This window comes from Tyto alba, unplaced genomic scaffold (genome assembly GCF_018691265.1).
Source record: "Tyto alba isolate M040663 unplaced genomic scaffold, T.alba_DEE_v4.0 Super-Scaffold_16, whole genome shotgun sequence".
Classification (NCBI taxonomy): Eukaryota; Metazoa; Chordata; class Aves; order Strigiformes; family Tytonidae; genus Tyto; species Tyto alba.
The window spans coordinates 6217159-6244621 of NW_024881278.1; the positions used below are offsets into that span (position 1 = coordinate 6217159).

The following is a 27463-nucleotide window of genomic DNA, read 5'->3' on the forward strand; positions in this document are numbered from 1 at the left end:
TCAAACACTTCAACTTAACTCCTCAGCAGGATTAAATACACCTGAAAAAATATCCAGGTATTTTATCTGCATCAGCTCTTGAAATGAAGTTCCCATAAGTTTTAACAGTCTTTGTCCTAGAAAATGTATGTATATCACAAATGTAACTTATTTTAACGATTTATCCTACTGAAGAAGACTGACTTTGACACTGTAAAATATTTATTTACATCCTAATTTTAAAAGGGGTTTTTCTCAATAATTTTTTAACCTACTGTAAGAGAATATATAAAATATATAAAATATCTTCTCTCGCTTAATTTGGACAAATCTGACAAAGACACTGCTCATGAAAATTCCAATCAGATCTTATTAGCTGCAGTTAAATTCCATACATGGCAGATAGTTTCTGTGAATAGAAATATGAGGAGGAAAAAAACGAGATGAGAGGAAATAGTTCAGCCTACCTATGGGTACCTGCTACTGCCTATACTATGAAAATAGGATAATTTCAGCTTTCAGAAAATCAGGATTTTTGTTATTTGGGGTTTAAAATGGCACCAATGCTCTCTTTTCAGAGAAGAGGGTTGCAAGAGGCAGAAAATTTGTTTACATCAGCCCCTGGCATCCTTCATGTTTCATAAAGATCAAAATGATGATTGGTGTTGAACATGGAGAAGAACCACAAAACCACGTGTTTACTAAGGAACTGTAAGAAGAACTGCTTGGAAAGTTTCAAAAACAGTATAGAAAATTGATTTTTTTCAACTCAATCAAGTTGGTTTTGATGATGAACTGGTTTTATGAGTAAGACTGGAAGAAAATTATTATCGAAACAATAAATATTCTAGCCTGCTGATTTTTCTGTTCTATATAATAGTAGTTCTGGTTCATTCCTCCCCATCCCTATTCCTCACCTTTTCTGCAGACTGAGTTCTCCAATGAGATTTAATCTCCCATGATGAGACTGCCCCTCCTTTAGCAGGGTTAAAAAAAAAAGGGGGGGGGGGAGAGAGAAGAGACAGAGCAAGAGCATAAGAGCACACACACACCCAAATACTTGAGAGAGTAATATAGCACATGAGGAAGAGGATCCTATGTAAGACCACAGGTACGTTATCTGCAACTCCATGTAGCCCTCATGGCAATATAATGAATTACATTAACTAAAACATTTTGATTTTCTTGTGAAATACTTAGAATTTCTCTTAAAAAAAAAAAAAATCTCACAGCCTGCTAAAAGAATTATGCAAACCTTGTCTTCTGACTATATATCTATTCAGAAAGTAAAATATAGGATGCTTCCCTAACCAAATATGCAAACAATTGTTCCACTAGTACAAGAATGGTATGGATGACCACCAAAATCTGATTTCAAAACAAATATCACTACAAACAAGCCCTCAAAACTTGTGAGTGATCTTTAACATATACTTCTGGAATTTCTTATTTCACAAATGTTATTCGACTTTGCAACAGGCAAAAAATTCTCCCATTCTCAATTACAGTTTAGTAGAAATGAAAACAAACCAAATCTGGCATATTATGACAAATTTAGTTTTCTTCTATGGTGAAGGTGAGGGTGAAGGTGACAAGCAAGGCTTAATCCACACAGAAATGACTTTTGGGAAAACCTGCTAGTGCAGAGTTTGAACACACACCTTGCAATGCAAGCGGCGAATAAACCCCATGAGTCTATCCCCCTTCAGAATAGGGAGCTACTATCATGTTGCAATATGATGGATCCATTTTCATGAATAGACAGGTAAGCAGTAAGTCTACGTCTTTTTCTTTCTTCTTTATTTTAATATCTATTCAGTCTTGTTATTGGGCTATTATGTTTTGCTGTTGCAATTTAAACCTTTTATCAGAAATAAATCTTTGAGTTCTATTATCTTGTAACAATTCTGTAGGGACATGCATTTCAAAAAGCTGTAAGATAAAAATGAGAATGAAAAGAGCCTTTTTTGCAGGCCACTATTTAAGTTTTCACACCGCTACATTACGACTATAATATAATATCTTTAATAATAATTCATTACTATTCCATAATAAGCAAGGAACATGTTATGCTATATTAATCAACAATTCTGTTTTGCTAACTTATTAAAATCATTCATTTGAAATTGCATATTATTTTAGTGCCATCTTGTAGCTGATTTATGATGACTTAAAGTTTATTGATAGTTCCTCATTCGCTAGAGACCTTGTGAAATTTGCAAATCCTGTTGATTCTTTCTTAAATCTACTTTTAGTCAATACACTGTCACTAACCTACTGGTGAAAAACACTTGACGCAATTTAAGCATTCGCTGGCTTTGGGATTTTTGAAAGTATTATTCCAAAAGAAGAAGATAGGGAAGAAATAGATGAAATAAATGAAACTAGTTGTGAAATCTGGAAGAAACCTGCAGAATTGCAGAAACATGAGGAATCTGTTTCTTCCTGAGCCAGCATCAATGATTCATTAGCCACTTGCTAAAACTCAATAATCAGTTCATGAATTGCTGAGTTCAACCATTATGAAAACAATATACAGAATCAGTAAATAAGGGCCTCTGATGAATCCGCTGTACTGTATACCTTCTGGAAGAATAACAATAGAAAGATCCAGAATAAAAGTAGAAAAAGGAAGCAAATGAATCCAATAAATCATATGGAAGCCTAACTTTGTTCTGCATATATGAATTTACTCTGTGAATCCAACTGCTTTATAAGCTCTACACACCTGTTTTTTCAAAAATGTGTTCATTTTCAAAACCTGAATTTCAGATGCTGTTGTAACATGCTAATTCTCAGAATGAAATGTAACAGTTTGGGTTTTTTGGAGGGGGGGCTATTTTTTTTTTTTTTTTTTAACATGTTCTGAAGTCAGAAAATTCTCTCTATGTTGAGCAACAATGGTAGAAATATTTTTCAAACGCAGCAGTATGTTCTCACTGTCATGCCTCAGAAGAAATCCCTTGGGGGTCAAGATCTGTGCATGTAATACCCACATAGAAAATTAAGCCTCAGTTGACTCCAACAGAAAAAAAAAAATCCCAAACCCCACCTCTAAGAATATCTAAGCATTGTTTTGAAATTATAATTAACACGATCATTTTTAGAGTTCTAATATTAGTTACACACATTTATGCCAAAGCTAAATTTGATATAGTCAGGGATTTCTTTAAAATGCTGGACTGGAAGATAATGAGTTTCACAAATTTCTCCAACACTCAGGAGAATGCAGGATCTCCACAGAATCTCAAGACCAATGCATCTTTCTTTCTCTGAATTGAAACCCTTGCTGCCTCTGTTTTTTAAGTTTAAACATGGAGGTTTGCTTCTGTGAACGGGGTTCCAAAGGCAATAGAAAAACCCTTCAGTCCTGTCCAGCGTGTATTTTGAAAAATTTAGCTTCCCTAAGGTCTTAACAAAAGGAAATTCTACTTGTGGGAAGAGATGATTAATCCGAGACGCTCCAATGTGCTGTATGTTGTAATGATGAAAAGGATGCTCAACAGGTCTAAGCCTTTCGAAGGGAGGGTCTTACTCATCTTTGCCTAGGTGTGGTTCATGAAGCATCTTTAGCTCTTGACATAGCAGAGGGCACCTCAGAATAATACAGCCTCTCTCCAGGGAACAAAATGAATTTCCAAGCCTTTTCTTTATCAGGTTAACATTTGACAAGCTTGCTTTAATGCTCTCATTCTCCCCAAGTATCTCAGATGAGGAGGACAGAAAAAGTTTGAGGCAGAGAAAGACAGAAGGAAAAGAAATTCAAGATTTTCAAAACAGAAAGCACACTTTCTCTCCTTGCTGCAGACATCAGGTAATGAGTACAACTGGATGTACTGTGAATTATTCTAGAAGCTTGGGCCAAAGAAAATGGGGTTTGCTCAGCTTTTATACACAAAGACATACACAAAATCTTCTGAAATCTTATCACTTAGGTGTATGGGCTGAAAATTGAGTAATGCTTAAATCCAAGTGCTCCACAGAGCCAACAGAAGTCTATTAGTCCACCTCCCGCAATGCATTAATTTTCCTACTATTGAATTATTATTTACGTGATACCATCAGTGTGCACAAACGTGCACAATCCTTTAAAGGAAACTAAAGGTGTAGCCCCCATCCAGAAGATCTGCCGTTCTATGTTCATTCTAATATCGATACAAATAATGGAACACACTTTTGCTCTCTAAAATGGCAGTCAAAGCAAATTGGGCATTCTGAGCTGGGCTCTGGCAGCCTTTTGTATTGCTTTCATTAGAGTGTCAGACTCTAAAAAAATAATGTGACAAAGGAAGGGTGTCTGGTGAGCTGGCAATCATACAACGTCTAAAGATCTGAGCTCTTCTGTAATGATCATATGTGATTTACAGAATCAAAGGGTCAAATTCTGCCCTCAATTACGCACCTATTGCTAGGTGGTACACCACCACATGGCACGTGAATTAGAGAGATTATTATATTTCCAAAGAAACAGAAAAATGGTCTGTGGCCTTCAAAGTAACAAATTCAGTGTTGATCCTATATTAAAAAATAACATATAAATGTACAAAAATGTCAATGCATCTTCAGTGCTTTTCTTTTTAGATATAGTTGGAGCAACAGAACTGCTGCAGTCTCTGTTTCTAGTCTAATATTCTGCACTTCTAATATATTTCTAGTCCATTATTCTGCATAGGAACATGTTCCACAAGCTAAACTTTGGAAAAGAAAAAAAAATTGGCATTGTTTCAGTCTGCTTGAACACTGAAGGATTGGCTAAGTCTGACAGTAGTTCCCCATCTCTGCTGTATCTAACAGCCCTGCCCCTCTGATGTTATCATGGTACAAAAGTTTCCACAAATGCTCCTTTCTGTTACCTCTCTTAACTAATGCCTACACCTTCTAAAAAAGGATTAATACAATTTATTCCTCAGGAAAATTTATCAGACACACAAGTTATTTAATTTGGCATGAAGTCCCCTGTACCCTCAGGAATCAGAAACACTATGGATTTCAGTTGCTGGTTTCTGCTTTTTGCTATATGGTCACCATCCTGTAACCCCAAACTTACTGAACTTCTTGAGTTTCTCCACTGACTTCAGTGGGATTGCATTCAGGTACCTGACAGGTGGTATAAGGAGAAATGGAACTGAAAGTCAGTGAAATTGAAATCTCAGCTGGCTAGAGGCATTTCTGTTATCCTTTTTATGTAAACACATGACCAAAAAGAGAAAATTACTGTTGATAAAAACAGCTTCTCATCCACAGTTTGTGAAATAGCTAGTACAGTCTCTTTTAGGAAAATGCATTCAATCACTTTCTCCAGAAACATATGTACATGCATACACATACATCTAAATCCTAAAAAGAGAAGGCTGTCATATCCAAACTTTGTATAGAAACAAATTTCTTTTAATGATTACTTTGACTACAGCCTTTTGATTCTCCTCAACACCTACCTGCATCTGATTCTGACCCATAAAGGCCAGTCTCCTGCAACAACCAGGAGAGAATGCTAGCACTTGGGGAAATACTGCATAAACACAAGTAAACTCTAATTGACAGATACACAGATTTTCATCTGAATTGCATGCTTTCAGGACTTCAAAGTCTGTTTCAAAATTATCAGCGTATTATAGCATTTGTTTTGAAATGCAATTAATATTTATTGTATGAATCCTTCTGCCTTCCAAAATAATAATATTGTGCAATTATTTCTAAATAAATGTAATGACTTTGTTACTTTGAACTAGAAATAAACTCTGACTTTCTGTTCGGACAAAACATGAGTATGTAAAGTTAGGCACAGTTGCGAAAGCAATCTAATCAACAAATGGAATTGCAAACAGGAGAAAACAATGGACAAGGAAATTAAATAATGAGTAGGACTATTAAAGAACAGCTCCACTGATTTGGATATGCCACAGAAACGTCATTGCCCCAACCACTCTATCTCTCTTTCATGTAACCGGAATAAACTACGCCATGATTTACGTTGTAAGCACTGTGTTTCTGTGTCATTTTAGAAGAACAGAATTTTCTGGATCTTGCCTTTCTTAGTTAATACACATGCACACACTCACACAAAACATATGTTAATAACTTCAGACCACAAATTTAATTTATCTCAGCTTTCCACCTGACATCATTTCTTGTCATGTGGCGCATACCCATCCGTAAACAAAATGGGGATTCATTACCATAGCAACAGAGAGTGTGACTTTGATCAGCTTCAATGATTATTTGTAGGCACACACATTTACAGATATCAAAATCCTAAGTGAAGGCTGATTACCTTTTCTTTCTTTTTTTTTTTTTTAAATGAAAGCAGTTAAGTTGGTTTATACAGATGAGAAAGAATGCATGCTAAAGACACTAAAAAATACCTCTGAATGGAAAATGAAGCTACTGGCCACTAGCCCTGTGTCACTTCCAGTTACTTGTGAATATGTATATTCCTAATATGAATAATTTGATGTACGTGTCCTGTGACCAATAAAGTATTTTCTTTTTGTTCCCTGGCAGATGTGGTACTTAAGGCTGCACATGCAGGTGTTTTGGGGGCTGGCTCTTGTGGGATGAGAAGAGGTGGTAGCCTGTAGCTCGACAGAAAAAGAGAAAAAAAATCTGAACAATGTGTTGAAAAAGACTACAGTCAGAGCTGTGCAGGACCAGCTGTTTTTTTCTAATTAGAATAACAAAAATAGCACATGCTAAAATGTTTTTTTTTTCTCAAAAGCAATGAATGCTTTAGGAACTATAAGGAAAGAGCTCTAAAACCTATTTAAATGAAGGAACGTTTCAGGAGCCATATGGAGAAGAAAAAGAAAAGGCGAAAGTAGAGAAATGTTTTATTTTTAGCTAAATCTGAAGCATTTCAATTCTTCATCCAGTGTTACATAGAAATTATCTTACTTTTAAACTTCCAGAAATGTCAGTGCTGATGCTGCCTATTGTATCATAGCTTAAACAAGATATTTTAAAATACAGAGTGCATTTCAGTGAGGCATTCTTCCAGGCATTGTAAATTCCATTATATGCCCTGAACATGCATTGAGATATATTACTTATGATATATCTGTGTTCCAGTAATGTATGATAGCTGCACATAATGAAGTAGGTGACAAACACTCAAAACACACACTGTATCATCAGTCTTTTTTCGTCCTTTTTTTTTTTTTTTTTTTTTTCCCCCCCTCTCCTTATCCTGAAGCACTGATGATTCAAAACTTTGAATACAGGAATAACATTTGTAACAGCTACGGCATTGTGGACATCTGCACTGTTAGAGTACTTTAGAATAAAGTCACATGGCCATAGGGAAATTTCACAGAATTAAAATCACAGTGACTTGCCAAGGTGTATAACTAGTTTGTTTTCAGCTGTTCTTCTCATGAATAATTACCAAGCAGGCATATCCTAAAGCTAGCACAAGCTGTCATTTCACGAGAAATATTCAATATTTAAAACAGAATTTAGAATTTAGAATTTCATAAATGAAAATAATTACAGCATAGGCAAAATAGCACAGTTCAAGTGCTGTCATGTACTTCTTGCCTTTCTATGAGGCTTCCCAGAATCAACATGTTAGAGTCATATTAAATTATTTTTATAACTTAAAGAAAACCATGCAAAAGCAAGGGGAATTGCAAGTTGTTTTTTTTTTTTTTTTTTTTTTTTTCCCCAGAACTAATACTTTGCTAGCATTTTACTGACTATTCCTTTATCAAAGAAAGAAAGAGAAAACACGGTAGGATCCCAAGACTTCCATCTGTTTCAGTCCATTCTGATCAAACATGCTACGTGTATTCTTTTCCACTGCCGTATGTGTGAGTGAGAGCCAACAATAGTGCAAAGCTGGACAGAAATAAGAGACAGAAATAAGACAGAGGTGCAAGCGATGGGGTGTGCTTTACCTTGAAGCCTTCCTTAGACCCTTTACTACCCCTGCAGGTCCTTAACATAAAGCACAGACCTACGTTGCATCCACGGGAAGTCACACAAGTCTTTGGGCAATGACTACTCGGCCCCACCTCTCTTGCGCACCCACGGCACAGGCAGAAGTGGTCGTGGCCAACAGGCAGCCGGCTACAAGGGACTGGAATCTTGCTGCCCCACCAACAACCTTGTCTGCTTCAAGATCAGTTGCAACTGCTCTGTTATGCCAGCAAATATCAGGTCACGTCCCTGGGTTTTCTGGTTTTGCATCCCAAAGGGGACAAAAAAAAGGGAGATTGCGAGCCAAGAGAAAAGCGTGCTTTTCTTTCACACAAGGCTTAATATTGGCACATTATTATAATGTTATGAAAATCTTTTTTGGAGCTTGAATAATGCCCCGAAATAGATATTGTGCTGGTTAATAAATTACATTTTCAAATGAGAGAGATTTTATCACCAAAACATCTCATGATTAATTTCTAATGTGAAGCTTATGGCCCTAACTTAAAACATTTGATTTTGCATTTGTGTTCAAAGGTTGAGCACTTAGTAAAGTTTTTATAAGAAACTCACTGAATTTTTTTTTCCCCATATTGAAAAAAAAAAAAAAAATCACTAACCTGTTAATCCACTATAACTTCATAACCTCAATTACAGCTCTTGAGATGAAGGTGATTAAAAATAAGTATTTTCCCCTACTTTCAAAGAGCAGGTCATACCTTCCAAAGAAATTCTGTTTAAAATTTTTCAATGATACATTAATGACAATAATTAGAATGGGTCAGAAATGTTCCATAAGACATGTTTCACATTTTCTAACCAGTTCTAGCTATAACTAATTGGAGTTTTAACATCTCAAGTAGTACCACTGCAGTAAATAGGTTTATTTCTATAGGAAGTAAGAGGAGATAATCTAAAACTACATATGCTATGAGAAAAAGCTAGTAAAAAAGCCAGGGTATTAAAATTAAGAACTCACAGCTCCTAAACCTACATATAGACCATGAGGCCAGACTTCTGCTCTAATGAATTTTTTTTTTAAATTAATAATTTATATTAATCGGCATTTTACTGAACTTGGCCCACTGCTAAAATCTGTGGCACACCTGGCACACCATTTTCTAATATGTTTGATTAATTTACTGTTGTTGCTTCTGAGCAGCCCATGATCCATCTAAACACATTCTCAAATGACAAAATGAATCAATAAAGCAAAGGTGCCAGAGTGCAACAAAGTTGCAACTCAGTTTCTCAATTTTTCTGGATACGTTCAAGTCTCAAGCATGAAAATCTAATTCTTTAGCTGATTATTCCCAAGATCAACTCAGCATTGCAAATATTCACGCTTATACATTCAGCATTCATTTTGTTAACATTCTCAATAAATCAATCAAAATCTTGCTTTTCTAATTAGTAGCCAATCAATAATCAAATATGACATTATTCACAAAAAGTTTAAAAAAATAAAAATGAAACAAAGGAAATTGAAACACAAACAAAAATACATCCAGATTAGATTATTTAATCCTACAGTTTACCAGAATTTCTGTTTAATTCTAACCACAAAAATTATTTCAGATTAATGATATAGTAACGCTTCTCAAGTGACAGAATAGATTTCCTTCTACTATTTGTCAAGCACGCTTTGGATGTGTCTAAAAACACATCAGCTGTAAACAGGTAGGTGAATTCCACAGCAATCACCCACCACTGGGGCTGTTCAGATTTTTAGGCCTGGTGGTGAGATAAAATTAAACATAACATTTTTTGTGCTTCGGCAGCATTATGACTCCTGCATCAAAATAACTTTTTTTTTTTTTTTTTTAAGTTATTTTCTGGTAATTAAATAAATGAATTGTTCTTGTGAAAAACACGGTACCTTACTGTGATCCTAAAACCTGGAAGAAAAAGAAAAACATTCTCCCAAATCCCTCTTGTCAATCCAACTTCCTAATGGTTCTCCTTTTTTCCTGCAATATTTCTCCAAATTGTGTTTGTGGCTGATATTTCCTACTCTGCCTTCCTCCCATGGGGAGCTGGAGCTCCACCTTCTACTCTTCCATTTGCAATCCATTTTAATAACTTTGTCTTCTCCAACAAATAAGAATTTTGCCATTGTCTTTAGGGGTACAAGAAGAGATTTTCAGTGAACTAAGCTGTATAGGTTTTTGTCTCATTTTAATCAGGATGTTGGTTGCACAATTCAATACTGATTGTGTAATCAGAAAGCAAGAAGAAACAGAACACAAATGAATTACTATGGAAAAATTGTCCTCATAATGGGGTCACAAAGCATAGAGATATACATTTATAATACTCTGTCAAATTACATTATGCAAGGAAATACATTATGTTAAGAGAAAGTATGTTTTAATTACAAGCACAATACTTCTTCAAATTGGGGGAAAATTGCTAACCCCTTTAAAAATATTATTATTATTATTATTATTATTATTATTATTATTATTATTATTATTGTTATTATTTAAATTTAAATTTAAATTTAAATTTAAATTTAAATTTAAATTTAAATTTAAATTTAGCATCAATATGCACAGAAGTGCCTGCACAAGGTAGACATCCTCTGCTGTTAAGGAGCATGTGTGTGCCCGAACAAAATTTAGCACCGCAAGATTTTCCAATTATTATTTTTTCTCTATTTTTTTCCTGACCATCAATGTGTAAAATAAAGAGATCTAAACAGTAAGGCAATAGTAGTTTGTTGTCATGTACGTGACAGCAATTATACTGTGGTCTCACTAAGTGTGTTGCAGAAACAGTAGATTATTTAAATCACAGAAAATAGAATACAAAATAAAAAGAGAAAGCATAAAGTTTGGGGTTTTTTTAGCTTTCCTTTGTTAATCTAAACAAGTATTTAAAGAACAGCATCCTAGTGAGAAAAAGGATGTTAGGATACACAATTCACCTTATAATTGTAAATTAAGTTTCAATAGGTGCAAAGGCAAACACAAACTTTTTACAATCCATTATAGGGAATGACATAATACAACAGGTATTGGACATGCCTGTGTGTTAGATAAATTTAGAGATGTTGTGAATCTTTTGAAACCTTTATTTTTCCACATATGAATTTTGGCTACAAATCAAATAATTGTCAGACTAAGTGCTGAGTATAAAATAAAGGCAACATTTTGCTCTGCTGTCTCACCTGTACATGCAGTATTAACCACAAAGCGGTAACTACAAATAGAAGTCTCAGCTCTAAGACCACTACCCAGGCTAAAGGTGTGTCCCTCCTCCCAGCCCCGGTTTTCTGGGATAACAGCAAGTAGCTTTGAAAATACACAGGAATAAGCAGCTTTGAAAATATTCAGCTTTTGCTTCAACAGTCCTGTAAATACCCTGAGTACAAGAATGTATTTGCAAGGAGGAGGAAAACACATGGGAAAGGGGAAGCTTGGTCATGTAATTCTCTAACTAAAATGTAATTTTACTTATTAAACTCTTGCTTTAAAAAATTATTTTTTAAAAAAAATCATTGCCAGCTTTGAGATGTGTACCCTATTCACCCAAAGGTTTTCTGGATACACTAAAACATCTTTCTTACCACAAGGTGGCATCTTCTTATTTTTCTATAAAACATGTGAATATTTACATAATTTGAATAATTTTCTACACCTGAACATTTCTAATTTTTTTTTTATGACAGCCATTTAACATCTGTATAGATACCTAGCAATGATGTTAGACTTCACCTCACAAATGCTCATGGAACTATCTGCTGCTGTTTTTCATATACCTTTTTACAGACATTACATATATACTGAATCCCTTCACTAAACAACGTGCTGACAAGACTTATAAGAACACACAAACACCCCTTTCAAATTCTGGGGCAAACCAAATGAAGAACTCACAACACATGTTAAAAATGCTGAGCTTTCTCCCAAAACTCCTATTGAAAGAGTACATTATTGTAATAATCTCACCAGTTTCTCAGCATGCAGGTATTTTAAAATACAACACAGAAATCCACTAAAGTCAAGGAACTTTACACTCCATACTTTATACACATAACTCAAACCAATTCTAAAAACACAGAAAAATGCATAAAAAGCATGAGCAGGTTTGTTGGTTTTCTGGTTTTGGTTTTTGTTTTTGTTTTTTTTAAAAATCGGACCAGATCACTACTAATATAACCCATATGAGAAGTAAAAAGGGAAAAGTTAAAGTCTCTCCCTCTCTAATAACTTTCATTTTGCAGTTATTAGTCTTCTTCTAAAGGTGAAGATTTTCATCTAATCAGAAGAGCGTAAAGTCTACCGACTATGTTCAACTTAACACAAGTAGAAATTACTACATAAGTGAGAAATCAGATGACTGAGTTCCCATGACAGACCTTGATCCCCCCTGCTAAGACATTTCTTTAAAAGCCAAAAAGAGAAAGATTATTTGATTTTTTTTTTTTTTAAAATACTACAGCTTCATTAGATATGATCCTAGGTTTACTGATTCAACTACAAAGCTGCTGTTGACTTCAAAAGGCTATGGACTCAGGCTCCTGCCCCATAATTAAGAGACGTTTAACAAGCATGGTACACCCACAAACTGAGGGAAATTTTATGCCCAAACTTTTTCAGGAAGATATTAAAAATTAATGCTTCTGAAAGGTTTTGGAAATACTTCTCTGCTTCCTCAAACTGGTCCCAACTATGAAATTTTATCTCAGATACTAAACAATTTCTAAGTTAAGGGGCTTTTTTTTTATCTTTTCAAAGAAAATTAGCTTGTTTTCTTAATTTGAAACAATTTACTTCAAAATTTATCTCAAAGAAATTTTGATTTTAAATGCTTGATTCTGAAATTAAGGTTTTTGAGCCAAAAGCAAGAATTTTCTCCTTTACAGTCAATGGTTTCAGATCTAGGTGCAGTAATTCTGAATATTGTACCACTGTAAAAGAGCATCAGAATATTTCTAGCCCTGATTCTTCCACCCCCCTCTAAACAAGATATTGGATACATATTTTTGGTTTCCATTTAATTACTTTTCAACGAGCAGCAAAATGTCATATTGTTTATCATAAACACGGCTGCAGTTTTGCTAAAACAGTTTGTGCTCTCAGTTTCCTCCGAGTCCCAACTGAGACACCAATACAGGGAGGTGGACGTATAGATGAGGACACATAGATCCTGACCTGCTTGGCTATAAATGAGTAGCTTCACTTGAGAGCTGAATCACGTATCAGTTTAAAAGCAGTGAGATGAGAATGTAATCGTCTGAAAATACAAATGAAGCAATAGGTCTAGACCATTACGTTCACTCCCAATTATTTGCAGCTGCAAAAACATACAGACAATATTTTTCACATACAAAATTCTATTTTGGGGCCCAGACAAAAATCAGTTACTATCTCTTATCTACTGTTTGGGGAGAGCTTTCAGAAACCATGAGTTACAGCAGAAATCTTCTAACCGAACTAATGTCTAGCAGACCATCTGCAAATAAAATTATTTCAAAAATTATTCAGTCAAGCCACATCACTTTAAAGAGACAGGTATGATTTTTGCTTCTAATGTTACCTGAGAACTGAAAAGAAATTAAAAAAAACACTCTTGCATGCACAAGTAACAGGATACTTATACTAATATACTACAAACAATACAGCTCTACCACAAGTACAAAACAACATATCAAATTGGTAGAAAAATTTGGAGTGAATTTTAAAGGGCATTCCTTCAATGGACTATCATGTAAAGATCCCTTTAGTTTTGATTTAATGGAAGTAGTTAAGAACAAAAACAATGGCTCCAAAATAATCTGCTGTAGTTTCTTTTTTGTGTGTTGTTTGTTTTTGTCAGGTATCCACACCAAAGCATTACTCTATTTCTACAGGAAGACCTGTTTTTAATCAGTAAGGCATTCCCTTTGGGCCAAGCGGAGCATTTTGGTAGGTCTGGTGAGAGTTAGGAAATCCTTTCTCCCACCCCTAATCCTTCCAGGACGGGGCTCTCAACAGCTCCTCAGGCCTCCTGATGGCATTAGAGAGCCAGGGGTGCGGGGCCAGAGGTGACACTGCTGCTGCCCTCAGCAAAGGTGCCCCCCTCATTAGTCCAAAAGTAGAAAAACACAGGTAGGCATGGGGTCGTGATCACTGAGATTGTGCTAAAACCTCTGGCCACTTTCAGACTTTGTAAGTCCCCCCCATCTGCCTGCAGACAGAGGCAGATGTGATCAGTGTTTAAAGCATCCGGACCAAATATGCAACAGCTCCAAGAAAATATAAACATGCACTACATGCATTACCATGTCCTTAGTGCATGTATCTCGGTGCACATCCATATCTACCTGTACTAAATATAATACTTAATCTTCAAGTAAGTTGATAAATGTAGACTGACATTCTGTGCAATATCACTACACAATTCTCTTGATGTTTAGAGCTCAAAAAAAAAAAAAAAATCAAGGAGACAGGAGTTGTTTAATTTGTACAGAAAAATGTGTGAACAAGCCCACCTTTGCTAGATCCAGTGGAGATGCTTTAATTTAGTAGCTGAAGCTCTGGCCTAACACAGGACACATCATCATGAAGTCCAATTTCACTTTACTGAACATGATCTTACTAGTAACTTTCTTCATCATAAAATGCCTTGATTTGTGTGCAGTATATATAAACTAAACACACTGCCAAGGTATTTGAAGCACAAGATGTGACATCCTTGATGACAATTCCTAGGTCACGGTACACTTCAATCGCTTCTGTGCTGTTAACTAATGCTTAGTAATAACAATACTAACAACAAAATAACTTAAGGGCAAAATCCTCTGTGCTGAAGTGAAAAGGAGGATTACTGCTGACTTTATTGTGGGGGTGAAATCTTGGCCCCAGTCAGACCCACAGGATTATACAGCTGGCCTACCAGAAAAACAATGTGATAACTGAAACAAGTATTAAACTCCTCTTCTATATTTTACTCTTCACACTAGATAAATTAACGTGGTTCAATAAATTCTGCTTAGAAACTGGTGAACACGCCACAGAATGCACATATACTGTAAACACAGCAGAAAATATTTTCTGGTTCTCACATATAACTTCCCTTCGCTGTTCTGCATTTGAGGTGCTTCCCTAAGCAGCGCAACCACCGCTCAAATGATACTTGGTCCAGCGGCATCTCTGCTGCAGCTGTTATCATCACATCTCTTTCATATTATCCTAAGCTCTTTTTATATTAGAATATAACAATCTATATTAAAAGCTCCAGTGCTATTAACAGTTACCATGGCTCGTGTGCAAGATACTGCTATTATTCCACATTACAGAACAGTACTGAAGGAATTCAAAATCCCAGTATGGTTAGTGTGAGTATATAACTTTTCCATGGCAGCTATTTCAAGTTACCTCTCCATGAATTGCAAGAGAGATATCAATAATTTCCAGCTAAATCAATATGTTTTGCCTAGGAAGCAGAGTTCTTCCACATGTCAGTATAAGAAAATGAAAAGCAGATCTTCTATTTTGGTATCTTATGGGTTAGTCTGTTATTCTAATTAATAAATTGTGCAGACAGCCTTCATCTCCTTATAGTTTACTCCACACTTCCTTTAATTTATCAGTGCAAAATTATTTAGCAGAAACTCATTAATCGAATTTCTTCTGACAGAAAAGCATTATTAGATATGTTAAATCTCAACAATGTTGCTTCAAAACAGCTGTAGCCATGGATTTTTTAAGCTTTAATTGAACATCTGTGCACTTTAATTAATTTGAACAAAATGCAAAGAAAAAAAAAAAAGCAACAGTAGGTACCATGAATTTAACGAACTAATTTTAGTTTTCCAAACTCCCTCAAATAATGACTCTTCTACATACACATCAGATTGTAAACAGCAGCATTAAGTAGCCCCAAGTTTATTATACATTTCCAAATACAATGCAATTTGATTTCATAAGATAGAAATGATATATGAAAACCAATATTTTCACATATATTCTACTGTGTTCTGTTCCTCTCCTCAGCCAAGGCCAGCTTCACCAGAGGTTATTTATCATATGGCTACACTGCACAGGGGGAGGCTGATGTACCTAGATAACACTTGCAGCAGTCAAATCAGCTGCTGAAGTATCCAAGAGAAGCGACGAAGAAAGGATTGCCTTCACGCCTGTTCCCATCAGGAGACAAAGCATCCACTTCAAGGCTGCAGGAAGGCCTCCAGCCTGGACCAGAAGTTATTCAGAATCCAACTCCTATCCACAGTGTCTCAGTCAGCCTCTGGAAAGCTGAACATTAATTACTTGTTTAAAGTTTAGGAGAAGGCAGTGATGTTTCTTTTTCCCAAAAGCTTGAGTGCCAAGAAGTCTCCACAAAGACCTTCTCCTCAGTGGGAAGGCATTCGCTCTCACCTTGAGCATCCTTGAACCAGCTTTTACAGCAGGGATGAGAAACACCCTGCACATCATGCCTGGAGGAATGTTTTGAGCATGGGGCCAGTACAAAGAATATGAGCAACACAGCCCCCCCATAGGCACTTCTAGAAAGACTGAGCTCTGTTGAGGTACACGCCCTGTGCTAGAAGGGGACTCCAGGCACAGGATGCCAAGCAGGCAGTTATATATTGCAGATATGCAATACATGCCCATGAATCGAGTATTTTTGTTCTGTCTTTCAGACATGACTACGCTCAACACTTTCTGTTAACCACCTGAAGACAGCCTTTGTTCAAGATGTAGTTTCTAAGAATCAGTGACTTTACTCCAGCAGCTCTGAATCATGGCTTTGGAAGTCCCCACGTCGCTTATTTCTAAAGCTACTAAGTGCTGTTCTCTGAACCATCACCATGGGAAAAAAGGTCTAATTGATCATAATTGTATTCACTGAGACTTCTACATTCAAGATGGCTACTACGTTAGAGCTAACAATCCACCCAGATACACACAGACAGCTACCATAACAGAGCTCATACGCTGTACAACACAAAAAACAGACCTTGTGTCCATACTGTCAGACGTACTGTAGCCATAAGCCACAAGTGATATGGTGCAAGGCATATCTGTCCTGGTGTAACTACCATCCACAGTTGGGATCATACCGTTTAAATCTAACCTGAGAAAAAAATTGAATAATTTTCTGACCAAATGATACAAACTGGGTGAAAATGAGGCTTCTGAGTCTTTTCAGACCTCCTCTAACAGCTATTTGTCCAATGGATGACACTCACTAAACTAAAAATTAAACTGTGAAGAACCTTAAATATGGGACATAGAGTAAAGGTATAAGTAACATGTAGAAAGGAAGTAACTTATTCCGTAGTCCCCTTATTTCTGTGAGTTTCCCCCCCCCCCCCCCCAAAAAAAAGATATATCACCACTCATACTTCACTAAAGCATTATTGTTTTTCTCTGTAAAACATTACAGCTACTAGTTCAAATTAAAGAAGAAAGCTGCCAAGAAAAAACAACTTTTAAGACGGATTCAAGGATGGAATACTGTAATTCAAAAGCTCTCTTGTTTAATCAGATAATCATAACTACTAGAGACTATTTCGAAATACTTTTTACAGTCTTAGGACTATTAATGTCATGTTCAAATCACTCTGAGGCTGTTTGGGTTTTTTGTTGCTGTTGTTTTACCATTCATGGGGATACAATGACTCACTGGCACATTTCCAGCACAAGATGCATTTGAATAATACATGGCATGCCCTTTAGCTAGCATCATAATGCCAGATTTAAAACAAGGTAAGAAGTTTCTCCATATACACTCCCCGTGTTCAGCTGCTCATAATCTATAGCGTCAACAATTTATCATCGAACCCAGAGACTTGCTGCCAACTTATCAAAGTGGCCACTGGATGCATATGATCTAGTCTGAGCATCTGGCTCTTCACTGTTCCTGACATTAGCACAGACAACAGAATCAGTGGACTATTGAATGCAATTACAGTAAGCGAGACAGACAATAAAGATTGATAGCGCCTTCTCTTTTTATCACATACAAAACTAGTGGGGGTTAAAGCTTTGCCTTGAGCTGCCTTCATTTAACAATGATTGAAAATATGCAATTGTGATGGTAAAACACTGCAGCCTGTACCACTTCATTTACTGGACACATTATCAAATTAAATGAAAAGTGAACTGCCAAAAGCAACAGTTATTATACATTAATGATGAATATTTACTTAGCATTGTTCACAAATCAGAGAGAGAACGGAATCCTTCTTGTTATCTTCTTTGCAGGCTACAGATGAGTAGTTTAACATTTCTATGTTTACGTTAAATCTTCTGTCTACAAATCTCTAAATACAGACATGTGCGATTGGTTTTGTGACTATCCATGTGGTTACAAATGTGTAATTAATAAAATGCTCCAGCAGTAAATGAATCCTAATTGCTGCAGGGATTCTTTACCTCAAATTACAGTTGGTATTCTTGAAAGTACTTAACTAACCAAAGAAACTAAAGAAAATCAGTATTTTGTTTCCAGGAGGCTTTACATTGTGGGTCACATGGTGTGCAACAACTTTTAACAAATGGAAAATCCATAAGAAGCCAACACAGTGGATTTACTGTAACACATCTATTGTACAGAATTTCAAACTGGGTACTAGTCTTTGGTTACTGCATGCTGGGTGAGCTAAAAATACGTGGTACATTGGAACTACACAGATAAGAGAGTGGAGTTATGCAAGTAAGTGATTGTTTTGCTTAAAACTTTAACTCCTTGTTTTACAGAAGCCATGTTTACAACAACATTCTTTCCTCAAATTACAGCCAAATCACCCCTCAACGTACGGCAATAATCTAACTACTGAATGACAGAGCTGATAACTTTTTCATGGTTGTGGCCTAGATTGCATTGATTATTTTAATAGATAAACCAATGAATTTCTTTTAGCTGAGTGATGCACAAGAATTGATACCATAGAGAAATTAAATAAAGAAAAAACGGTCTTTCTATAAGCTCAAAATTAAACAAAACAGTAACTTCAGTGTCAGTACTGTAAAAAAAAAAATAATCTCTTGTCAATTTTAGTTCAACTGTAATGAAGTAGTTGTTGGACAACATGTGGTCCTGGTGCTGCCTGGTTTGGGGTTACATATACAAGAAACGCAAACATATGGTCCTTGTCATGCAATGATATCCATGCAGGCGTATTTTTGCCTATGTGAAGAGCTCTGCTTGCTTCAGAAAAGCTCTTGATGCAGGCACTAGTCTCTGTGCAAGTGGCATGCTGAGGTATCTCAGACTAAATGACTAAACTGAGAAGTTTAAATAAAAATAGGCATTTGCTTTTTCCCCTCTGTACAGCCCCGGGTAGTAAAATAAAGCCATACACAGAACACTCACTAACCCACATGAACTGTATCCTCCAAACTTTTCTTCTTTTTTTAAGCAAACTGATTATATTCCAGGAATTTGATTTCTACAAATTGTTGATGTGAAGGCACTGCGGGCTAAACAATATAAAAGAAGAAAATTGAGGAAAAAAGTTTGTCTTTCTGGCCATATGCTAGCATATAAACCATAAAAGTGACAAACACACAAATATGCCACAATGGAAAACTATGTGCTGATCCCACGCAATAAATTGAAAAAGCAACATGCTGTATGGTACTGTTTAACAATAGTGCAAAAATAACTGTAGGAAACTCTGGCTAAGATGGACCACAGACAGTTTTGGAAGGGATGATGCATCAATAGACAAACTACAAGTAGAACAAATGAATTATCTTAAGCCTACTGAAAACAGGAAACCAAGGATACTTGTATTTTCAAATGACATTTATTATCACTCTCCCCCTGTTTAAGCAGAAAACATAGCTAAATTTAACCAAATATTTTTCAATAAACACAACCATTTTATTATGTTCACATTTATTTGCTGGAAATATCAAGAGAAACATTAACTAGATTTTTTTTTTTCCATCTAAGCCACTTTTTCCACTCGATTTTCCATATAAAGAAACAATAATCTGTTCCACAAAGCAATAGAACTATTAAAGCTGGGTTTTCTATGGTCACTTCTCATCCTCCCATGGCACCTCATTACCTTTATCATGTAAAGGACAGCAGTGAATGCAGTGGTTTATCCTGAGCTACGCACACATTAACTGGGCTGTAGGCTGCTGCTGGTGGAGAGAAAAGGTACCAATTGAGTCCTGTCCATCTCTTCCTCAGTGAGGCACTTATATCAGTACCATATCCGGACACCAGTAATTATGCAACTCAGAAAACATAATTACTTTGAAACTTCAATCTCCTTTGCAAACAGGTTTACAAATACTAAAGTCACTGCAGGGAGATGTACAGACCAACGGGGTGAACCTCACATCCTTAGAAAACTAGACTAGATGTGAAGTGCAATCAGGAAAGGAGTAGACTGAATGCCTTCAGAGGAGGCTAGAACTTTCTCCTTGAACTTTATTTCAGAAATTAGGGGAATATTACAAAGAACTGACAGTCACAGAAAACAAACAAACAAAACCAAAACAAAACACAAAGCAAAAGAAAAAGTTAAAAATCCTATCCTTGAGATGACTCAAGTCTGAGATGAATGAACGGCTCCACTCATCAGTTAGGGAAAGGTACAGTACCAACCCCACACCATGTATGTATAGCGCGTAGCATTGTTTTTAGAGATAAGCAACTGCATCACAGTTACAGGAATCAACAAATGTAGATATAGATGAAGTGAATACAGATTCTGACTTTCACAAACTTTAGCTTGCATTGTCATACTTCTTCAGTGTATTTCAGTGAAAATATTGTCCAGCTGCATCATATTTCCTCAGGAGAGGAATAATCAAGTCAGACATGTACTGGAGCGGAGAGGTTCTGTTGTTTAAGATCTTCTCTTAAGACCAAAGGAATCAAGCTTATTTTTTTTTTCTCTCTTATTTTGCCATTCCTATTGTGTCAAACAAAAAACCAACCACCAAACCCATAAATGAAGTCTCACTTGGTTTCCTCAAATACTGCCAGAGAAGCACCAATTCCCAAGCCACCGTTCTGCACTCAATTGTTTCCATGAACTCAGTGCACTCTCTTTTCCTCCAGAAAAGGAAGGTACATTATAGCCAAAATCTAAGTGTGGAATGACAGACTGCCACCACACGCTTCCCCACATCAGACCTTAGTAACACCAGCAAGATATATGTGAATTTTAGTATCCCTATCAATAAGAAAATTTGCTCACTAATTTTAAAATATTTCCATGTAACAGGTCACACATCCAAAATACTAATTGAAAAATGGAACAAGAAAATATTCCAGTATGTGTTCCAGACCACTCTAGATCTTAAAACTACTGATCCAAACACAAAAAAGGGAAACCCAATTCTCCTGAATCCCCCTTCTGAACTCTGACACAGACCTTTGCTGTGGCATTGGACAAGAAAGCAAACACCTTGTCTGCATCTGCAAGCCTGCCTAAACAATGCTGTAATTTATTCATCCTCTAAAATATATCACAGGTAATAATCCTTTATCCACAAATATCTCAAGTTTGGGGAAAAGAGCTTGTTTCAGCCAGTTTGTCATAGGCATGAAATAGGCAATATCAAGCAAGATGAGAAATCCAAAAATAATATTTAGTGCGGAATGGAAAAACTGCTGTTATATAACATAAAAAGTCCAATGTAGTCATGCTTTAATATTTTCCAAAAGCTAAATCGTGTTATTCTGAGAATACCTTTAGCATCATACCCTCCTGGTCAAAGACTGATTTAGTTTCTTGCGATGTCACAAGAAGAAAAATGGCCTAGGTATGGAATATGCAAAATATAAACGTGCTAAATTCTGAAACAGATTTTTCTCATCACCTACTTCATTTAAAAACAGTTCTTTGAAAGTAGTTAACTAAGCCTTTTACACACACTTTTATAAACTGAAGTCTCAAACCTGATATCAATTTTAGAGCCATTACATGTTACGTATTAGTTCTTTTTATTTCAGAGGGACAATCAGTATGCATAAAGCTAAACATGTGTCTAATTGTTTTGCAGGGTTACAGCCCATGTTAAGCAAGTCCTAGAGATAAGGACACATACAAGGTTTGGGTTGTGCTGCCAGTACATCTCTGAGACCAAAAAGGACAATTGTTCCCAGTGATAAGAACTTCATGGCTATTTAGAAGGTGATTCAGTCGCAACAAAATCCAGTGGAGGACATCTGTTCACTTAACCTCATACCTCACGGAGAGACTTTTTTATTTGCTTGTTTCTGCTATAACTGTCAGGTGCCCATTGATCTAAGTTATGGTCACATGTGTCATTTTGCAGGCATGACAAAGCATCTTCAAAAGTTAATTAACAGCTACACTGAGCTTCTTCATCACAGGCAAAAATGTAAATGTTCTATTCCATGGTGGTACTGAATTACATCATGTCCTCAGTGAGGGTCCAGAGCAGAGGGATTCAAAAATCTCTCTTAAGCTACTTTGCTGAGAGGAGCATGGTTTTGTAGACACCCTTCAAAACCCATTGAGAAAGACTGAAAATGCCCAGAGATCAGAATTTTCCCCTGGAGAACCCTATTTCTTTTCACTGACTGCAGAGGTAGCCCAGCATAACTAATCTCCTGTCTTAGGCACCCTGAACAAGAACCTAAAGCCAAGAAGATGGGTCAAGATCCTGCAAGAGAACCTAACAAATAGGAACAGGTCTTTGGCAGTCTTCCCACATGAGCTGGTGTAAAGTACTTGGGCTGTCTATGTTTCAATTCTGTGTGTGTGAAAAAAGGATAACATTACTGCCCCAACTCACAAGGGCACAATAAACACATTAATGATTATTATGCCCTCTGAAAATATGGTAATGAAGGTTGTAAGTATAAGCACCATCATTAGAAATGTTTCTATGCATTTATTTTCACTTACCAGCTCTCTCTGTTTTGCAGAGCTTCCTTACACAGTGATCTTGTGGCAGAACTTGGAATGACCCTCAACACGTGCCAAGCGGAAGCTTTAGAGCATTTGTGAGAAAGGGCTCATCTGATGCACGTTCGTAGTAACATAGATGTGATTCTGCTTGGTGGGAGCAATCCCCCCTTAGCTGACATCCACCCAAGATGATGACAGATGCTTCTGGTTTTATTTCTTTAATTATGTTTCACATGCACTGTAATTTCTTAGAGTCTCTTCAATCGCTAACTTCCATTACCACCTCCATTCCCTGACAGGTCCCCTTGGCACAACAAATATAACTTCAAAAGAGGGCACAAGGGACATCAACCCCAGTGTGAAAAAGCCTTCTGTAATGACCTTGTAGCATATCCCACTCAGCTTCAGTAGATGAGTGCACCAAGCAGGAACAGAGAGTCTGCTCCCTGGCCCCAGAAAACAACTCTGGAAAAGCCTTACAACCATGCCATTTTCCACCTCACTCTTCCTGCAACATTTCACATAAGGGAGAACGCTGTACCACAGTGCCATCGCTTTTTCTCATTAGGCATTTAAAAGCAAAAAGGTTACAATTAAAATCCTTCAAAAAGGATATTTTTAGTTAACTCTGACATAGAGCAGGAGCTAAAAACAGGTTCCCCTATCCCAAGAACCCCTTCTCTGATTTCATCTTAAAGCTGAAAATCACAGTATTTGACATAGGGTGCATAAAGAGCTTCAAGATGCAGAGTACGTTGATGAGAAAGTGAGAAAGACAAGGAAAATGGCAAATATTCAGGGCAAATACTCAGGACTACAAGAACAGGCACATAAAACTCTGGTGAAAAAGAATTGGTTTACAGCTAAAAGCACAGAGGTAACCTTGACTGGGGGCAAAACAATAATGTGAACATTACCTTAGAAATTCACACCCTAGTCATTCATTCGAAAGCTCTCTTCAAAGCAGCTGGTCCAGACTCTGAAAATTAAAAAAATAATAAAAATATAATTAAGACAAATACATTTATTATTATAATAATTCTGGAACATCTCATAATAAGAGTTAATAGAAAGATAATCTTCCCCTTCATGTAGCCCCATGCCTGCCCAAGAAAACACGACAGATCAGCAGCAAGGACACATGGGCATTTGGAGAAGCCTAACTAGTTTAGCAAATACATTAGCAGAGGTGCATGGTTAGTTTACCAAGAGATAATTGCTTCAACCCCCCCTCCTTATATATGATAAAAAAAAAGAATTATTTAAAAATTAACGTCATTTAGAGTAATAGCTCTCCAAATGCATAGTATTTATTTCTTCTTTCATCATCCATAGTTTATGGCATTGTTTGGGATTTGGTGTGCTTTTTTTTTTCTCCCGCAGTTTACTTAGTATTAGGCTTGCACTGATCTCATCAATAAGAAATGAATTTTGGTAACTTTCAAAACCACTATATTATTTTTCCTTTTATTTGTAGTGAGTTTTTCTTCTCTCAGTGGTATTACTGCAATAAGTCAGTCATTATTTCTTTATGTTTTCCCTCCTTTCTTTAGTATTTCATTTCCCTTTACAGCACATCTCGTGATCACAAAGAAAACAGAGACACTTATTTCTTTTAACAGTTGAAATTGCTGCAAGTGATTTAACTGTCATTTAATCTGATTCCTCTCTTCTGTCTGTGGAGAAATATGTTTAATGTACTGGAAATTATGTTAATAAGAAAAAGCATTATCTCATTTAATGAAATAAATATACAAATATTTCAAAATAAAATAAAGAGGCAATCTTCACTGAGGAAAAAATGTCTCTTATGGTTTGCATAAAATAAACAAATGAGAAAAATTAATGAATACATTGAAATATACTGACAAAAATTATGCCTAAATTCAAAAGGGAAAAAAATAAAAGAGAAGGTGACTGAATTGCATCTCACCTAATCAAATGCTTTTTGAGAAAACACAGAAACAAGCTTAAAGTATCAGAGTACAAATTATTTTTTAAAATTATTTTATTACCCCAGGCTGAACTTTTTTCCCCTCCTTTAAAAAGCCATCAGTTTTTCTGCTTTTCTTTTGTTTTATTTTCTTCAGTCGGTGTTGAAATAATATTTATTGTTTAATGACTGCAATTGCTTCATCCTTTAATTATCTTTGATCCTTTGCCACAAAACATATTTAATTTATGGCAAAGAACTTTGAACCCCTCTTATTTAGTTAATCATAACAGTCAATAACTCTATTTCTAGGCTTTTACATTATGAAGTATGTAACTAGCATGCACTAAGGTTAAACAAATATTGTTAGTGGTGAGAGAAAAACTTGTAGCAATTATGTAATAAAAGCATGACCACTGCAACAGAAACACATAATTAGCGATTTAATTACAGACATCAAAACAAACTAAAGATGTCAATAAAAAAAAATCTTCTGTGACAAACTGATTTCATTTCCCTGTTCTGCAATTCTAGATCTTAATGTATTTCTTTATGTTTTCTTGTTTTCCAGAAATAAACAGCACAAAACAAAAGGAAGATATTCGGTGTCATCTGTTCATGTGCAACTGTGGTAGAAATTTGATTAAATCCGGGGTTTACTTTCTCACTGGCAAGAATTAGTGCCTTAAATCCACCCAACAGTGGATATTTTTTAACTCTTCTTTACAGAGAACCAGCAGTGATGAGTATGCTGTGTTGCAAATTCATTTGGGGAGTTTCAGTCATTTGTGTCACATACCTTCTCAAGGCATTTTTTAAGTGCACTAGTTTCTCTCTTTGATTGCCCCCTCCTTACAAAGTGCTATGGATCATAACAGCTCCAGCTCAGTCACTCCTGCTACCGAGAATAACTAGCAAGAGCATGACGTGTAAAGATCTCGAGTTACTCTCTTACTTGAAATACATAGTTTTACTTTCCTACAGTTCTCCTTTTGGTTTATACACTTCCAAATTGAACTTGAGCAGGACAGAAGCTATGCAGTGAATGTTTTGGGTTAGTATTAAACGGGTCGCCTTTCATTTTAAAAAGTATCTAAAAATCCCACTGAAGTCAGTAACAAAACTTGCATCAATTCAGATTTCAACCTGTGTTTCCAGGAGCTCTCTTATTCCTAGCCTACTTCTTTTAGAGTTTTAAGATATTCTTTTCCTCCTGAAATATGCGTAGGGAAAACCACAAATTTTGATATGCCACTCCTCACAGAGGTCCTCCATCTTGAGGTCCTACACCTGATTCTTCTTGATCGGATGCTTAAACTGCTTGTAATCGTTATATTATATACAAAGCAAATCATACAGAAAGTGGTTGCTCTGAAGTATAGATTACAATTTTGTGTGAAACAAGTAATCCATTTAAACAAATTTAGAATCACTGATTTTATACATATCTATATATGTATATACACACTTTTATGCAAAACCAGACTGTACAAATACCGGGATTTGGTTTTAATCATGTACTTTCTTTTTCTGCTAAATTTCAGTTCTACAGAAAATATTCCCTACAGCTTTTGGGATCAGGGTTAACAGAGGTATTCAGGAGAGGATAACCTTATATATTCATGGCTTTATTTTTCTAATTTGGGGTTTACAGGGCATTTAAAAACAAAAACCATTGTATTTCTTTTATAACTGGAGTGAAGAATGTTCGGCAGTACAAATGAATTAGGAAATTACTCTCCTGCCGTGAAAAAACATTACGCTGTTAACATGCAGATATGCTCGTGAAAAAAAAAAAAAAAAAAACAAAAAACACAAACAAACAAACAAACAAACAAACAAAAATAACCACACTAATTCAGTAAGATGAGAAAGTAGGAGGTTTAGTATAAAACCCTCTCTACTTCAGTAATGTGAATGTCAATAACTGACAGCGATAACTTGCCCTACAAAGACTCAACACACCTTGAGAACCCAAACACAAAATGCAGAGAAGATCTTTGATTCACAGGAGCAGTACGGATGCGTCTCACCAGGCCTTGATTTAGTAGTTATAAATCATCACGCTTCACTGACGCAAGGGTTGGACCTCTGTCAGAGATGTATCCATGAGCCTGCTCTGGACAGGCTTGCTGAGTAAAACCTTCGAAAGGAGACAGACCTCCCCCTTCAAAAAAGCCTACTTAAAGAGTTTGCCTCAAGTTGGAAAGAGCAGAGCAGCAAAATGCTCTTGCACATTGGGGGCAACACAGCGAGGGGGTGTTTCAGAGGCCCCACCTGCACTGTGCCAAAAGTGGCTCCAGTCTCCAAAGCCCTCTAGATTAGACCCACTTGGCAAATCAAAAAATTATAATAATCCCATATATTCCTGTTGTAATAATACTTAAGGGAGTTGGATCAAAACACTGGAAGTACTGACATTTTTTATTCCAATGGCTTTTGAGTGATCAAAAGACTATTGTCATGAGCAAACCATCTTGTCGAGTTACAAAGAAAGAAACCCCAAAATCTCTCTTAAAAAAGGCATCTGTTTTGAAGCAGAGCAGTTTAAACTTGCATCTAAAAATATCTGCAAGCTCTGACACAAACCTGAATTTTTTCCCATTCAAGATTTTGAAAGACATCCTTTTTGAAAAAGGATACTTCTAATGTGAAAGCTTAATTTTTTTAAGCAAAATCAAGTAAACCAAAGTTCCTAAAATCAACACCTCTTTTCTGGTTTTCTTTTGGCTTCTTTTTTTTTTATTAAAACCTTTGTCTCTTTTCCAATTTCTGGCTCTGCTCTTGATAGGAAA

At 36.0% G+C, this 27463-nt stretch overlaps 1 long non-coding RNA gene across 2 annotated transcripts in view; it reads right to left on the reverse strand.

Annotated features, from left to right (window-relative positions):
• LOC116960813 overlaps positions 1 to 27463 on the reverse strand; it is a 517030-nt gene that overhangs the window by 363502 nt on the left and 126065 nt on the right. For both annotated transcript variants that reach the window (XR_004406602.2, XR_004406601.2), the window contains exon 2: positions 23653 to 23714. This is a non-coding gene — a long non-coding RNA (uncharacterized LOC116960813). The remainder of the gene's footprint in view (positions 1 to 23652; positions 23715 to 27463) is intronic.